Source organism: Oryzias latipes, chromosome 9 (genome assembly GCF_002234675.1).
Source record: "Oryzias latipes chromosome 9, ASM223467v1".
Taxonomy (NCBI): Eukaryota; Metazoa; Chordata; class Actinopteri; order Beloniformes; family Adrianichthyidae; genus Oryzias; species Oryzias latipes.
Genome location: NC_019867.2, coordinates 13,151,747 through 13,169,094, shown reverse-complemented (window position 1 = coordinate 13,169,094; position 17,348 = coordinate 13,151,747).

The window sequence follows — 17,348 nt, the reverse complement described above, 5'->3', positions numbered from 1 at the left end:
TTATGCCAAGAAAAAAGTACAGAAAAACGAGTGGCCATCATTACTTTAAGAAATGAAGGTCAGTCAGTCTGAAAAATTGGAAAAAATTTGAAAGTATCCCCAAGTGCAGTCACAAAAACCATCAAGCGCTACAAAGAAACTGTCTCACATGCGGACCGCCCCAGGAAAGGAAGACCAAGACTCACCTCTGCTGCAGAGGATGAGTTCATCCGAGTCACCAGCCTCAGAAATGGCAGGTTAACAGCAGCTCAGATTAGAGAGCAGGTCAATGGCACACAGAGTTCTAGCAGCAGACACATCTCTACAACAACTGTTAAATGAGACTGTGTGAATTAGGCCTTCATGGTAGAATGTCTGCTAAAGAAAGGCAACAAGCAGAAGAGACTTGTTTGGGCTAAGGACCACAAGGAATGGACATTAGACCAGTGGCAATCTGTGCTTTGGTCTGATGAGTCCAAATCTGAGATTTTTGGTTCCAACCACCGTGTCTTTGTGTGACGCAGAAAAGGCGAACGCATAGATTCTACATGCCTGGATCCCACCATGAAGCATGGAGGAGGAGGTGTGATGATGTGGGGGTGCTTTGCTGGAGACACTGTTGGAGATTTATTCAAAATTGATGGCACACTGAACCAGCATGGCTACCACAGCATCTTGCAGCGGCATGCTATTCTACCTGGTTTGCGTTTAGTTGGACCATCATTTATTTTTTAACAGGACAATGACCCCAAACACACCTCCAGGCTGTGTAAGGGCGATTTGACCAAGATGGAGACTGATGGGGTGCTGCGCCAGATGACCTGGCCTTCACAGTCACCAGACCTGAACCCAATCGAGATGGTTTGGGATGAGCTGGACCGCAGAGTGAAGGCAAAAGGGCCAACAAGTGCTAAGCATGTTAGAAGACCATTTCAGGTAACTACCTCTTGAAGCTCATCAAGAGAATGCCAAGAGTGTGCAAAGCAGTAATCAAAGCAAAAGGTGTCTACTTTGAGGAAACTAAAATATGACATATTTTCAGTTATTTCACACTTTTTTGTTATGTATATAATTCCACATGTGTGAATTCATAGTTTTGATGCCTTCAGTGTGAATGTACAATTTTCATAGTCATGAAAATAAAGAAAACTCTTTGAATGAGAAGGTGTGTCCAAACCTTTGGTCTGTACTGTACGTGTGGCATTTTTCTTTTGAAAAAGGGCAAATGTAATTTCATTTATTTTTGCATTTCAGAGTATGAAAACTTTTACTAAATCATATAGGGGTGTGATGTCTGTTTTTATTGGTGGGGTTTTCTTTTCTTTTCTTCCTTGATACCTTCTAGTGCATCCCAGGGCCAAACCCTTAGCTCTTATCTTGAGTCCCAGAGTTGCCGCACCGGCAATAATTAACAAGAGCAGGATCCCACTCCTGCTACTCTCATTTACCCCACCAATTTATTGGCTAAACAGAGCAGAACCACACTGACGGGCTGTTAAAAAACAGAGAGCAGCTTTTTACTTGTGTCTTGTCTTGTAAACTTCTTGACTTTGCAAAGGCCACTGAGAACAAACAAAAGGAGCCAAGAAATCTGAGCCAACAAGGTTATGGCGACAAATACTTAATTTATCAAGAATGAAAAATGCTTTCATCCATTTAGTTTGGGAGTTTTCACTTCCTCCACATCATAAAACAGCCTAATAAAGCAGTTTACAGTCCAAATCCTCAGAATTTACTGCTTTACCTATATTTATTATTGTGTGATAACGGGATGCAAAGAGCATCGGCAAAGTTCGTGGAAAGTATTTCTGCAAAGGGAACTTGTCCATCCATTCCTGATACTTATCTGAAATTTGAAAGTGCCAGACAGAGGTGTCAGTGATATTAGCTGCTGCTAAAAATTTGTTGTGCTTTTTCACCGAGATGCATACTGTAATGGCAAACCTGCTAGCTAGATCATATGTGCTTTCTTCCCTCTTATCCCTGTTTTCATCTTTGCCTGTCCCCTTTTTATCTTCGTTCTTTATTCCTTCTGATGTGACATCTCTTACAGCTTTCTGTACATTTATTAAACTTTTGAGATTTTGCAGAACAATGCACAAAAGAAGCAGCATCCGTGGGGGAAAAGGGACACACATTGTCAAGGTGCTTTGAAGAGCACATCACTGCTAACAGAGGATTGATGCTCTCATGAAAATGAGAGCTGATTTTGATGGAGGACCTTATAGATTTTGTAGGTTGGCCATCTCCTTTGGGTTTTTTTCTTTTTCTTCTTTTATTCTATTAAAAATAAGGCAGATTGTGAAGTAACCAATGAATAGACCAGACCTTTTCTGATCCCCTTCACCTGATCAGCTTTGGGGGATGATGCACTGACAACACGGGTTCATCCCACTGGCTGTTTTCTTTTTATGTTCCAATCATTTATGGGTCAATGTCAAGTGGCTGAACACATAAACAAGAAGAAATAAATCCAATGATAACAACGCCTGGAAACTCTTGTTGTAAACCCTTTACAAGATAAAAGAAAACAAACTAGAACAGAGATCAGTTCCTAATTGTAAAAAGAACAAATTAATGTATTTTTTTCTGTCTTTGTTTTAAAATCTTTGCTCAATTTGAAGCGAAAGACTTTTGAACTTGACGCAAACCCCAAAGTACCAAATGTTGCTTTTCCTGAAAAAAAACACTGGAGGGAAGTTGCAAAAGAGAGCAATTATTCATTTGGTCTAATTTTTTTAATTGTTCTAATAAGCATAATCTTATTTACCATCAGGTTTCAATTATTTTTTCAATGTACTGTTTGAATCTTTTCCATTTATCCCACCTGGATGTTGTTTGGAAGATGTTGATTTCGATGGGGCAATCTCCGGTCAACATGCCCTTTCTATTTTAGCCGTCATTTGTGCCATGCAGTATTTAGTGGGTGATGTCAGAAATTATTAGTCTAGTGTATGTATGTCTACGTTTAGTGTGAGCATGCCAGCTGAAAGATTTGCTTAAGCAGAATGTATAGACCTGGACACTAAGGTTTAGAGTTAATCTTTAGCGTTTTTGGAACGTGCCATAGCAGGTATTGACATTAACATCTATACATGTTCTATCTAGAGCATCTCTTCAATAACCCAATAAGTAAAACTCTTCCTTTTCCCCAGATGGATCTGATGTAAAATATAAAAATAGTATATTATTGTTTTCTTTTGATTACTGTGACTTGACAACTCAGAACATCTCAACTGTAAAAATGACTTTTTCCCACCACAAGTGTGCATTTTAAACCTTTGGGAAACATTTATCTGAGCTATATTTTTTGCCTCAGTTATTACTGTGTAAGGACGCAAATATGGATAAACTAAGCATATCAACTAATACTGAACAACTGAAAGGGTTCGAAAACAAGATAATCCAAGTTTCCCTTATCGCAGCTGTGTTTTTTTTAATGCTAGGTACAGTATTTACTGAGCTGATTTGAAACCAGTTTTTATGCTTTTTGGTTCATCTCAGTCAAAAATAATGTGGCCTTAGTCTGACCTTTCAAAAAATAGTCAAAGAGGTGAGAAAAACAAATCTGTTAGTTGTTGAAACAAAGATCAAAAGATTTCACCCTGGTATGAGTGGTATTTCAATCTTAAATTTAAGATATTTTATTGAATATGTAAGCCCTCCAGGAAAGCTCTGAATGAATGATGTTTAGTTTGACAGTATAACACTAAAACATCTGGTTGTAGCCTACTCTGAGCCCTAGAATTAAACCAAAATTTAAAAAGGAAATTCTGTTGTTTCCAAAAATTAACATAAAAATGTTGGATTTTTTTTGTGCAATAACAAAAATATACTTTCCCTTGTTAATAGTATTTTTGGCAGAATCGTGTCTTTCATTGATGCGTAGATATTAACAAAAATATGCTGAAACATTCAACATTCTTTCATGTTTTTTAAATGCAGAATCATTATTTAGTTGTCTCAAACCTTGTTTTAAAATAGGCAGTTTTCAAACGTTTAAAACAGATTTAAAGCTGTCATAAATATCACACGATTAAGTAACAGTTGTGTTAAAATTAATGACCCAAAGAAACAACAGCTCAGTTGTTAAAATGGAGAGAAAAAAAACACAGCAATAACTATTGATGTGTGCAGGTAATGAAATGATAACACTTCCCGGTTGCAGCGGTTGTCAAGGAGTCATTGACCTTGATTCCTCCCGGTGTTCCTCTGTACTCCCCCTGCTCAGGGTCGATACGAGCAAACAAGGATGTGCAGGTTCAAAAGATCTGTCAGACCAATGCTTTTGTCTCATCTCATCCTTTGGATTGAACATATTTCATAGAATATTCCGAATTATTTGCAAAAAGCTGCCTCTGCCGTGTTTGATGATGACAAGCAAGCATGACAGTGTATCCTTCTCTGATGTGTAAAGTTTACTGGGGTGATAAATCAGATGATGTTTGCTTTTTATAAAGTCAAAAGCAAACAGCAGCCCTTCCTGAACATTGACAATAAGTGATTGCATATTTGCCTGGAGGGCAAATGGAGAGTCTGTGGAATATAAAGGCCATATGCTGCATATCTCCCCTTTTTTGTCCAGACCTTTTGATGGAATTCAAGTTGATGGCCCAAACAGAAGTACAAAAATAAAGGCTTGACAGAGGAGAGCTGAGTTTGAACCACACATACTGGGGTAAGGAGACCTCCCTCTGGGCCTGGCAGCCCAATCCAGTCTATTGATTTCCTGTCCACTTCTTCAATACATGGAATGCGTAAAACCCAATAGATTATGACAAACGTGCCCGCCAGAAACTTCCGATCCCATAATTGATCTTGATGGAGTACAGCTGAGGATCAAAGGTTGAGAAAATTTGGTGACATTGCAGGTTTCTCCTCTCCTCCTACAGACACTCCGTCAAAGTCTATAAAAACAAACCAGAGCCCTGATGAAAGAGAGTCTCTGTGAATCTTTCCAACAGGCCATCTCTCCTGTCTTGCAATCTACGTGACTGTGGACAGCTAGACTTTCACCGCACTGCTGAGTACAATAGATTCAGTGCTTTACAATAACAACCTCCTGCCAAAAGCACAAAAAACAAGGCAGGAAAAAAGCTCAGTGCTCTATTTTGATGAAAGTAACAAGCACAGCTTGTTGTAAATAGGCTTTCTGAAGCCTGAGGCAGATTTTCTCCCCAGGGGACATGCTTTCTGCATCTCTCACAGGGTTGTTGTCGCCAAAAGGTTCTCTCTGTAGGGGAAGAGAGAGGCAAAAACAAGAAGTTGCTCCAGCTTCTTGCAAAAGGAAGTCATCTGTCTTCGGATTACATTGGCTGAGAGTTAAATGCATAAAGTGGATGTGGACGGACTCCTTTCTTTATGGTTAGGATTACAGGACAGGTGTACAAAGACAGCCATTGTTAGCCTGATTATGTTGAGATGTACAGCTAGTCAGAAAATAAGCAGAACCCTCTCAGTGAGCTCATCTTCCTGATCCCTGATAAGTTGGATGTGAGCATATTCAAATGAGTCCTGCTCCAGGCAACCTCTTGCAAATCAGGTACCATCTGCACTTGCATTGTCACACAAATAAAAAACGGATGTTTTGGACAAAGTGAAGATGCACCTCCAGTGGAGCTTCCACCTGAGAGCTGAGTCTCTCTCCTCTCTTCCCTTGAAGAGGGAAAAGGAAACATGAAAGATGATTGTCTCCAATCTGCCACCCACATTTGGGAGATTTTTTTTTTAAATAAATCTCTCATAAACCTTTCTCTTCAGTTACCTTTCTCCTCAATGCGTTTAAGCCCCTCTGATCCTTTCCAATAATAATAGCATTGCCAGCCAATCTCTCTGAAAATGGGTTCAGCGCATACCTAATCCCATTTAATTACTTAGACACACAGGGCTCAGGACACACTCCTCAGGCAGTGCCTTCCCCCTCTGTAAGCATGCCCTGTTTGCACCCCATCCACCTCTTCTCATGAATTATGGATCCCTGGCTGCAAGGCGAGGGGTGATCATTCTGCCTGCTCTGTCTTAAAGCAGGGAGAACCTTAGCTCAGTGTAAATATGGTGCCTGTCTGGGGTTGAGGTACCCTATTGTGCGTGGTATTAAAAGCTCACCACTCTCCCACTCAGTCCCTTCACCGCTGCAGTGCACACATCAGGGGGGCAGAGGTAATCGCAAAGGCCTTCCAGCACTTTGCTCCACTGCTGCCAGGCTCATGCTGACCGGCATTATGGTTGGCAGTTATCATACCTGTGAGATGGGGGAGAAATGAACCGAAGATGGAAGTTGAAACCTGCAGACAGCCCAGTTTTGTTGTTGATTTGTGAGACAAATTTGGCGGCGTGAAGAACAACCGCCCTTCAGTATGATCAGATCAAAGCGTGTCATAGTTTTTGTGAGAAAGGTAAAATCTGAGTACAAAGTCTCCTGTTTATAAAGATTCAATGAAAGAAGCAAGAGTCTAAATGCTTTAACATTTACTTTTCCTAATTTCAACAGGGACATCTTTGAACATGCTATATCAATGTAATCAGTTGAAGAAGAGGAGCACAATGTTGAAGCATGCTGTTGGTTTTTGATGAATTTAATAGACAGGATCATGGTTAGTTTTTCTTACTTTCTAAATTTTTGTTTTTATTATTTTCTGATGTTTGTCTTTTACTCTTTGATGTTATGTTGGGAAATTCATTGAGAGGAAAGCTTCAAACAGGGTCACATACATTCTCAAACAGTTAGACAAAAGTATACGGCAACTGTCTAAGGAGTCTATTATTGACAATGTCACAGTTCTCCCCTTGCCCTGGGAAAAGAAAGGAAATATGATGTCTATGTCAGTAGTGAGACAGTTCGATATATTCTGTCAGGGCCCTTAAAACATTTCCCTGAGCTTGATACAGACAGGGCTTGTCTTCCAGCTCTCAGCAGTAGACAGACATCTCATCTTTATCTTTCCAGATTTTTACCTAATCTGTTCTTCTCCCCCTTGGTCTCTCTTCGTGATTCTGTCATAAATCATTTTAGGATCCTGGCTCTATCTGACTGCACGGACGTGTTCATAAAAGGAGAGAAACGGGTATCAGAGATTGAGACTAAATAGTGATCAAATTACACAGGATATGAAATGTTGTTGTTTGGAATCCATTATACTACTCAATAAGAGTCTTAGCACTGTCTGTAATATGTCAGTACTGGCCCTGAAGGGACAAAAGCACAGATGGTACTGTATATGTGCAATCCGCATGTGACTGTACTGTTTGATATGTAGGCTTGACAGCGGAATGAGCAACATATGAATTAAGTGCACACAACTTCAGGTCTGCATTGCTATTAGCCTTAGCATATAGATGTCAACATTTGCCTGACAGGAGCTAATTTTGTGTGCCATACAAAGGGGCTGAAACAGACAGCAAAACAGCGACAGCCTTGAATATGAGTTTGTGGTTACTTTCAATCCGCCCACAACAAAAGCTCTTGTCCACAAATGAGAGTTCATCCTGTGCTCTGAATTCTTAACTGGCAGCACTGATTCCACCGGTTAATTACAACATTTTAAGCTTGGTTTATAAATTTTTTTTTCCATTTTACGTTTACATAAAAACAACAAATTACAGTCAACAACAAACCAAAGTAATGATTGCTCTTAATGGACTGGCCCTATAGTGCATCCATCTGTTAAAACCCGTGCCTCTTTTAAAGGGCTCTTCATTTTGACAAGTATCATTGAAATATTCAGTTGCCATGGCAACGGTAGACTCATTACATTTAATCCACTAATTGCTAACTAGAGCCACAATTGGCTGTAATTGCTTTGGGGACACAGTTAACCCCTTGGTTGGCATGCAGAGCTACTTTAGCTGATTTCTGACAAAGGTCAAGACAAAAAAAGGGAGTCACATCTCCATCATCCAAGCATTTCCAAATCCCTAAAAGCAATATTAATTAAGGGAGATGTTTTTTTTCTGGTGACTGATTGCCATAGTTTTGTCAGGAGTATTTAGTCAAATGAACCTTAGTGTTTGTTTGTTAATGGGCCACAAACAATGCTGTGAGAATCCTTTTGTGATTTTTATTGGGGCTCAGCTAGCACCTGCGCTGCTCAGCAGCAGCAAACATCAAACGCAAGGAGAATCTATTTGATAAATTATGGGTCTTCTGGACCTAGTTTTCCCCAGTTTTGAAGAGGCAGACACATTGTGATCTTGTATGATAATGTAGCAGATCGATGTAATACTGAGACCATTACAGTCCATAACAATTTTTGATGATTTGCAATAGATGCATATACAACATAAAAGAAAACTTTCTGCTTATTTGTGTTTTCAATCGTACTGATGGCAATTCTGAAGTAACAGAGGAAATGATTGTAGCTTGAGGGAATATGGTATGAGTAGTACATTGTGCATTCACATGTCTATGTTAGAGTATGTTTTTTGTCTTTGTGTGTATGCGTGTGCACGTGTGTGTGCGAAAGTGCATGCGTGGGTGCATGTATAAGTCAGGGCACTGAACAAACCCAAACCCCTTTGAAGAGTGAAAGGCTCAAAGGATGGAGAGGCAATCCGAGAACTTCACAGGCGCAGAGGGGAAATTGCCTTGAACCTTGAGGTGTATGAAAGTGCAATTTGTGTCCCATCTGTTCTGCTTCCTTTCCATTAGGAGGAAGGGTGCTCTAAGGCCACCAAGGAGAAAACGCCCCTGCAAGGGTATCCAGATACACAGTGGCTTTCGTGGATTTAATTTGTGAGAATAGTTATCCCTTTCCTCTCATGATAATAAAACATTGAATTTTACAACCTAGGCTTTCTTTGTATTTATTTTATTTGTTCAAGTGCTAAGGTTTTTTCTTCTTGTTTTTAAAACCTTTTAATTATTCATAAGAATAGTTTTTGTGTAAATACATTATTAATTTGAAAATACTATTTTATGACCATGATCATCTTTCAAGTATGGGAACATTGGCAAGTGGAGTCCGAAAATGAGCCAGAGACAAGCCTGCAGCTCTACTGAGAAGCCATTCCACCTTCACTAAATCCCGTCTCTGTCATACTGCTTTGCAAAGTGGCTGGGTCGGCTTCCCTAACTTTTTTTGCCCTTTCTTCATAAGGATTTGCATGACTGAAGCTAGAAAGGAAGTTGCCCTGGCAACGGATAGCCTCTATTTGCAACTGGAGCAGAGGTGTTACTAGAGGAGTTTGAAACCATGGCATCGCAGATTAGATGAGCCAAAGGATCTGTGTCAGTGCCAGGGTAAAGCACTCTTGGCACCAGCAAGAGCCACTTTCACTGATTTCCAGTGAATTTTAAACTTAGAGATGGAGATGAAAAGTGTTTGGGCACCTTAATGGTGTACTGATGTTTAATGAAAGCGTACCACAGCAAATAGATTGTGTCATGATAAATGAATGTTAAAGAAACTAAAAAAAGCAGGCAACAAAAGCAAAATCTTTTTTTTTTTAACAAACAGAAGTATGTAAACACTGACACTTGACCAACCCACTGTAACACATGAACTAAAGGACTGCAAAAAAAGAAAAAGAATTAAATAAAAAATTGATTCCAGCTTGCTCACACATTTATTATGAAAATAAAATTTGACTTTTTAAGATGGAAGTTAGCAATAAATTACTCAATTTTGCCACCAGCTTCTAGAACGGAAGGCTAAGGGTTCAAACTCAGCTGCAAGTATTGTTTATGTCTTAAGTTTTCTTTTTATATCTGTGTGAACAAAATGAGATCAAAAACCTTTTTACATTTTAACTGGTTGATCATGCCATATCATTATGCCCACTGAAATGTGAAAAACTGTTTTTTCTTATCCGTGATGTGTAAAGTTACAGCATTTTATTTTGCCTATTCATGTGACCTTTGGTTTAATTTTTATTTCTGACCACGTTTTCTGTTAATATATTTCCTGTCTGCGTTTGCTTGGATTGGGTTAATGATCACACCTGTTTTCTTTTTTGATCCCTTACTACAATACATGGTATTTTGTAGATAGACATGTTTTTAATCCCTTTCTTTAGCTATTATCATTGTGTGTGCTCCCATGTGGTGTTGTTGACTCACTCAATCAGTCAACAATTCACAGTCTCTGCCCTTGTCTCTAATTTTTTTGAAACAATCAGAAAATCAGTGCCTTTTCTTTGCTGAAGCTAACGACAAAGCTCCCTCTAATCACCCGGCTACCTCAAAAGCCCCCTGATCCCTCAAAGAAGACTTCACCATATGACAGAATCAATGATCTGACATGTCCTCCTGAAGCTTGATGATTTCAGTACCACTTGGTCAACGCCAACTTTGACCATCTCAGCAAAATCATACAAAAACGTTTCATTTTCCTCAAGAAAATGTGTTTTCCATTAGAGCCCAAACAGCTGACCTTCGCTTCGCTCAGCAAAGGTTGTAAAACATATTGAAAAGTGTAACAACTTCGTAACCAATCCACTAATGCCCTTCAAACCCTTATGTCCATCACCTTGCATCAGCTTCTCTGGGTTAAAGTGTCCACATTATGATTCTGTATGTCCTGTGAGCTTTTCTAAGAAAAAAAACTCATTACAAACTTTTTCAAATGCTGGTGAACTCATGCTGACCTAATGTAAGCTATGTTAAATCAGTTTTTAACACAAATAAAATGTGAAACTCTGGATGTGACTGACTCATACCCAGAGAAGACAGCAAGACAAATTGACATTGAACCCATTTGTTTCCTAAATGACCAAAGAACATCCTTTTCACACCTTCAGTAGGAGATCAAGTACTTGTCCACACTTCTTTTAGTTCCAGCAATCACGAACCAGACAAAGCCACTTCAGCCAGGGGCTCAGCTGCTGGGACTCTTGTTGAAGTCGACACGGATGCCCCTGCTTTTAGACAAAGTTGACACCAATCAAGGCTGTGCACGTTTGTTCAAAATAAACATTTCAGTATCTGGTGTTCTGTTTTTTAAGAAATTAGTTGTTTTTTCAACCTTTAATACAGTCTTTATAGAGTCCAGGGATGTGAAGGATGAAAAGAACAACTTTAGATTTACAGACTATGTGGTTACTGTACTGATTTTCTTTCTGCCTTTGATGACAGCTGTCAATTGACCTTAAATAGACAGAGGCAGTGTGTAGGGAATTTTATTTTTCTTTTGTTAGTTCTTCATGTTGTTTAGGAATTTAGATGGCTTTGTTCATTTAATTGATATCTAATTGAACGACGTCATTTGTGGATTGTGTTTTAATTTTATTGCTCCATCAATGGAAGCTTCTTTCTTTAGAGCCATTGATTTTCAGAGTGTTTGAAACAATTGCTTAACCCCAGTAGCTCGCTGTCGTTGATTTGCTCCTGTAATTGAATGTCTTCATTAGAGCCCACAGTAGCAGCAGGATTGGTATGATCTGGAGATCAGTTTGTAGTGGAGATTTCCCATTCTTGGTGGCTTTCTTTGCACATGTGATGTATAGAGAAACCCACCCACCTGCTGGGCTCTGAATATATTTTTGTCTTTGAATAAATAACAATCTTTGTTATTCTCTTTATTGTATTATTTTGTGGAAGACAAAATTTGAGTCATGTGTTTGAGACATTAACATTTTTGGATGGAATTACCTGTAAATCTGGATGGAGAAGCCACAAGCTCACTGCTTCGCTAAATTCTGACGCATCCACTGATAGACAAACAGATCGATGTACAACTTTGTTTTTCTCGTCTGAGCTGGCATCTGGATCAAAACCGTACACTGGGGTTGCTACAGTATTAATCAGCAATTCTTGTAGCATAGTTCTTTTTTAGGTTTTGAGTGGCTGTAAGCTAACGGGCGAGCATGTAAACAGATGGATGATGGGAAATGAGCACAGGCTTATTCCGTGCTAACAGTCCCATCCACAACTCGTTGGTCAGACATATCATCAGATATTTATGGTGGTAAATATCATATTTACAACCATATCTACTGCTGCTCCGCAGACATTATGTCAAACACAAATTTTTTTGGCTAAAAACAGCACAATTATAATAACAAAAACATGTTTTAAATAGATCCAGAGGTGACTGGAGTGGGACTTAAAGAAAAAAAAACATTTATGCCAAAGAGTCAGAGTAATCAGAATCTGTCTATGATGCCAGAATAACACACACAACTACAAATTTAAGGCAAACCCTTGGTCTGAGAGCAGGAACAGACACAACAAAACTAATAGCAATACTTGACCATGAGCAAAGAATTATGATGAACTGTCAGGGAAGCAGAGAGGAGCAGACTAGGTGAGAGCAAAGAGGCTGATGAGAAGTGGAGGGAGTATGGCAAGTCCAATGTGTCAAAATGCTGCTGGAGGTCTTGAGCCTCCAGTCAAAGCATTAACAGCAGCCTATTTTCAAAAGCAAAAAGCTTGCACCCTCCAGCACTTCATTCTTGATTCCTAAACTTCACCAAGGTGACATCTTAAACCCTGTACCTTTATTAGAGTTTTTTGATGCAACACAACCTGAAATTCAGTCAGTGATAGTTTCAACAACCAGTTCTGCATTTCAGTCAAACTAAAAGTAATAAATGCATGTAGGATTCAATTCAAAAACGTAAGACTGTTAAAGAATGAGCGGTTCAAACAAGCGCACAACCACACAACAGAACACAATGTTTTGCCTTGTTTTCCCTTACATAAATGGAAATATTTACTTTTTACAGCTTGTGTTCGGCTCGTTTTTTCATACCTCAACCCTGCCCTCACTTTCACTCCCTGCTCATTTTTGTAGGCATGATGATAAGCTTTAAAGGTATGTCTTTGTGAAGTTTGAAGTTACTTGAAAAAATCCTGTGTTGCCAGCTTAGATCATTAAAGCGAGTTTTGCTGTCTCATTGTAAAGTTTTTTAAGAACAGATTTTATCCAGGGCCCTGTAATGACCAGTAAATCTTGATGTATATGTATCAATTATCCTGATGGTTTCAAAATACAGTTGTGGTAACCACTTGTTGCTGCGCCTTCTAGAGTTACTTTGTTTTTATTTGTTTACGTTAGGATTTTATTTCAGTGAAACATCCATCTGTCTTCAGAAGATCTTTGTCAAAGGGGCTGCTGGAGCCTGCCCAGCTACTAGAGGTGTAACATTTATTTTAACAAGGATTATTCATATCATAATTTGAGGTTGACAATACGATTCATTTCTTTTGTATGTAATGAGAGATTTACTTGTATAGCTCATAGGTGTACATTGGAAATGTTGGATTTTTGCAAGCAATCGTATTGTTAGAATTATTTTATGCAAATCCTATTGATAGTTATTAGCTTAAATCTTTTTTACATTTTCCTCTGCTCCCACAAAACAATTTTCACTGTCATCTAATTATGGTCTGAATTCTTGTAAACATTGTTTCGTGAAGTAAAAACCTGTCATAAACTGGTTGTATTTCTTCAGTAGACCCCCCACTTGCCATGGATAGAAGTAAACAGCAAAATAAGAAGTAAGTAGTCTTGTTTTCTGCACTTTTCAACACAGAACCCAAAATTGTTTTAAGGGTTTAAAGTCGTTGATGCGGTCACATCAAAACCTTCCCTGGTTTAAAGTGAATCCTATTGGAACCTTTCCCGTGAAATGATCGTCTTGACAGTTTGATCTCCAAGTGTGAAATACAAGTGACAACAGCTCCTAAAACACTCTTCACTAAATCATGCTGCTAATTCACGAGAAAAGCTATAGAATGAACGAGAAACAGGAAAGAGGTTGCGTTAAGAGCAGTATTAACGGTTAAAGGAGGTGGTAAGTGCAGCTGCCTCTTACTACCATGGTTTATATAGTGGAGAGTGTGCACTGTCTCTATCACCAACTGTGAAACAAATGGCATCTAAATTGAATAATTCAGTCTGGAGGAAAAAGATGAGGGATTTGCACACAAAGACTGACTGACAGATAGATTGAGAGGAGAGGCAGCCAACCTTTAACAGAGCTGCAGAGAAAAGACAGTAAATGGCAAGTTAGATTAATAGATTGGCAAGGTCTCACAGAATATGGGATAATAATTCACCAAGCAAAAGCAAAGCAGATTTTCAGAGGTTAAAGTTGAGCAAAGAGGAATGATGAAGACGGAAATATGAATATTGAACAATTCTGTCCGGATTCTTCCAAGAAGCAAAAAGGGATTAAGAGTGGTAGGAAGAATCAAAGGTTAAACATAGTTGTGGAGGAAAGGAGAAATTAATCAAGTGGATGTACAGGCAAAATAAATAAATAAATAAAATAAGGAAGTCAAGCATGTGGTGGCACATCAGCTGGAGAAAGATGATGCTAGAAAGAGGTTAAAGTATTTTTGTAATCCTTATCCGGCAATAACCACTGCACCTTCTCACTTACACCTACATGCAGTAGCACAGCAGGATGGGGTCATAGCAATGAACACCTGGAATTCTTTTAGCTTTTACTAATCCGTTGAAACTTTAAAAAGTTACCTAACTAACTGTCCAACTCATGATGAAATTGGAAATGTGTTTAATTTTTATGTTGCATGCTCAAAAAGAGCCAATTGTGTGTAACTTATAGTGTATGAGCAAGTTTGTCAAGATCTCTCTGAAGTAACTGTTTCCTAATGCCTCACTCTAAGAATCTTTGATGCATTGCATTTTTTTTTTTTGTCTGCTCCTGATTCGCAGCAATTTCAATGAAGAAATACCCGGAAATGCAGTTTTAAGCTTCATTTTCTTTATGTACTCTATCATGAGAAAAATGTCACAAGAACATATTAAAAACACAACAAACAGGATTTCCATTGGAGTTGTTCTTGAAGTCAAGCTGAGGTCTTCTCCCCTCAAGTCGTCACTTTAAGACTTTTTATTTCTGATCTCATTGACTCTTTCTGCTTTGAACCTCCTGAAACTTTGCCCAGTTTTAAAAGAAAGGCTTCTAGCCTCTCAGTTGTGGTTAAACCCAGGTATTTTGAGCTTTTTCTTTTTTTCAAACAATGTATCTTAACAGGAGGGAGGACAAGAAAAAGCACAGTTTAGACTCATCACTCTACACGACTGCTAAGCATACGTTGCACAAACCGGCTGTTTGAACAGGTGTCTATGGAAGCGATTCTGTAGCATTAATAAAAAGCAAAGTCAAAACCAGAAATGCTTTTTCATTATCAAAATGAAGCTGCATTTTTTGACTCAAAAATAAAATGAAAAAGTAATCCACCAAAATGCTTTTTCATTTCCTTCCTCAACACAGCTTATTCTGTCACTTAATTAAAATTAAAATGAAAATGGTATTTGACATTTCATTTTCAAGACGTTCTCTGGTAAATGTGTAGCATAATTCATTTAGAAATGTCTAATTTGACATTTAAAATGGATTAATAGAAATGCTTTTTAATTTTCAAAATGAAGCTGCATCAAATGACTCAAAATTAAAAAGAAAAAGCAATACTTCAAAATGCTTTTTCATTTCCTTCCTCAACACTGCTTATTCTGTCACTTAATTAAAATGATAAAGAAAATGGTATTTGACATTTCATTTTAAAAAAGGTCCACGGTAAATGTGTAGCAAAATTCATTTAGAAATGTCTGATTTGACAATTAAAATGGATTAACAGAAATGCTTTTTAATTTTCAAAATGTAAGTGCAGCTTCATTTTGAAAATTAAAAAGCATTTCTGTCTTGAAAATGAAATTTCAAATACCATTTTCATTTTAATTTTAATTAAGTGACAGAATAAGCTGTGTTGAGGAAGGAAATGAAAAAGCATTTTGGTGGATTACTTTTTCATTTTATTTTTGAGTCAAAAAATGCAGCTTCATTTTGAAAATGAAAAAGCATTTCTGGTTTTGACTTTGCTTTTTATTAATGCTACAGAATTGCTTCCATAGGTGTCTGCCTTTAGGAGAGTAAGCAACTTTAACGGAACAACTGCATAAAAGAAAGTAATGTTGACACCAAAATCTGCAGTGATCTTTTATGAAGGTCACAGTGGATTCAAAACTTTCCCAAGACTTGTGCAAAAATATTAGACTTTTTAAAGTCAGGCATCCCTATTTTTGTCCATTTTTTAAAATTACCAGTAATAGATCCCTACAGTTTTACTTTTACCTGAAACAGCCTTGTAAATGTTGTTGTAATATGAAAGATATCAGTAATAATTTGATTAAAGTCACAGTCAGGTGAATGGTGCCTTGAGACAGCAGTGTCCAAGTGTTGAGGTTTTTTTCTTGATTACCTGTTTCAAATTAAACACAAGTGTTTAACGAAATCAGGGACCGAGTATTGGATTGTTCTTACTTTTCCAACTGGTAACCTCTCATCTTTGTCCCTCTATTTACTTTGACAGCTTTTGTTCAGCCATTCACTTCTGCCTTTTAATTGACAGACAGAGATTGGTGTGTACGTGGCTGTACTATGTGTGGGTTGTGGGTGTGGGGTAGGTGGAAGAAGGGAGCACTCAAATCCCAGTGGCTCTGGGGAGCTGTCAGAACTGATAGTGCTCTATCACTTGTGAACGGAGGTGCAAAATTGGTCAGAGCTGAGCACTCTGCAAAGCAGTGGATGATGGTCCATGTGTCCACTGGAGCCTGACTGAAAGAGATGGAGAGACGTGGAAAGTGTCCAACCAGCGACCTCCAAACATGAAATGAACAAGCCAGAGTAATTCAAAGTACAGTAAATGCCAGCAGGGCTCAGAAAATTCCATGAATTTTCTGATGTGCTTTATCCCTTATGCAAATGACTGACTGCAGATAATAACGTGTTTTTTTATGTTTTCAGCAGACTTTAGCTACTTCACAGCATCTTAACCCCGATGCCATTTTTCTTACCTTTTTTGGAAATGTGACTATGTCCTGCTGTGAGTTAGATAAAAATATCATTACTGCTCCAATAGTTGTGCTCCAATGAGTGCAAGTTTGTTTTTGTTTTTCATTAACAAAGTATTATGTAAAATATATAATGATAAATTTGATTTAGACACTTTTTGTGTTTTATTACATAGTGATGATACATTAGTTTGTGAGGCGTTTGATCCAAATGTCTTTAGACTATGTCAAACCAGCTGTTTCACAATAGTTTGTGGTGCTGTTCATAACTTTCACTTGCAGTTTGTGTCACAGAACTTATCACTGGTGATCGTTCAAAACATGTACTAGGATTAGTCTGATGTCCTACCTTCCTGCCTTTTATGCTGTTGATAGCTTGCTTACAAAGGCTGCGTGTGAAAGTTCTAGAAGGAGGCACATCCAACTCAAGAAGTTTAGTTGGTCCTGATCCTAGAGGCCATGTCACACATCCGCTGTGTACATTTTATTCGTATTGCGTAGATGAAAATTGGTTATACATGAACATATGTAGAAAAAGTGAGAAAAGTTGTGGTCTTTACCTGAAATTTTCACAGATGTATCACAAATGAAACACGTAAAACCAAAGAA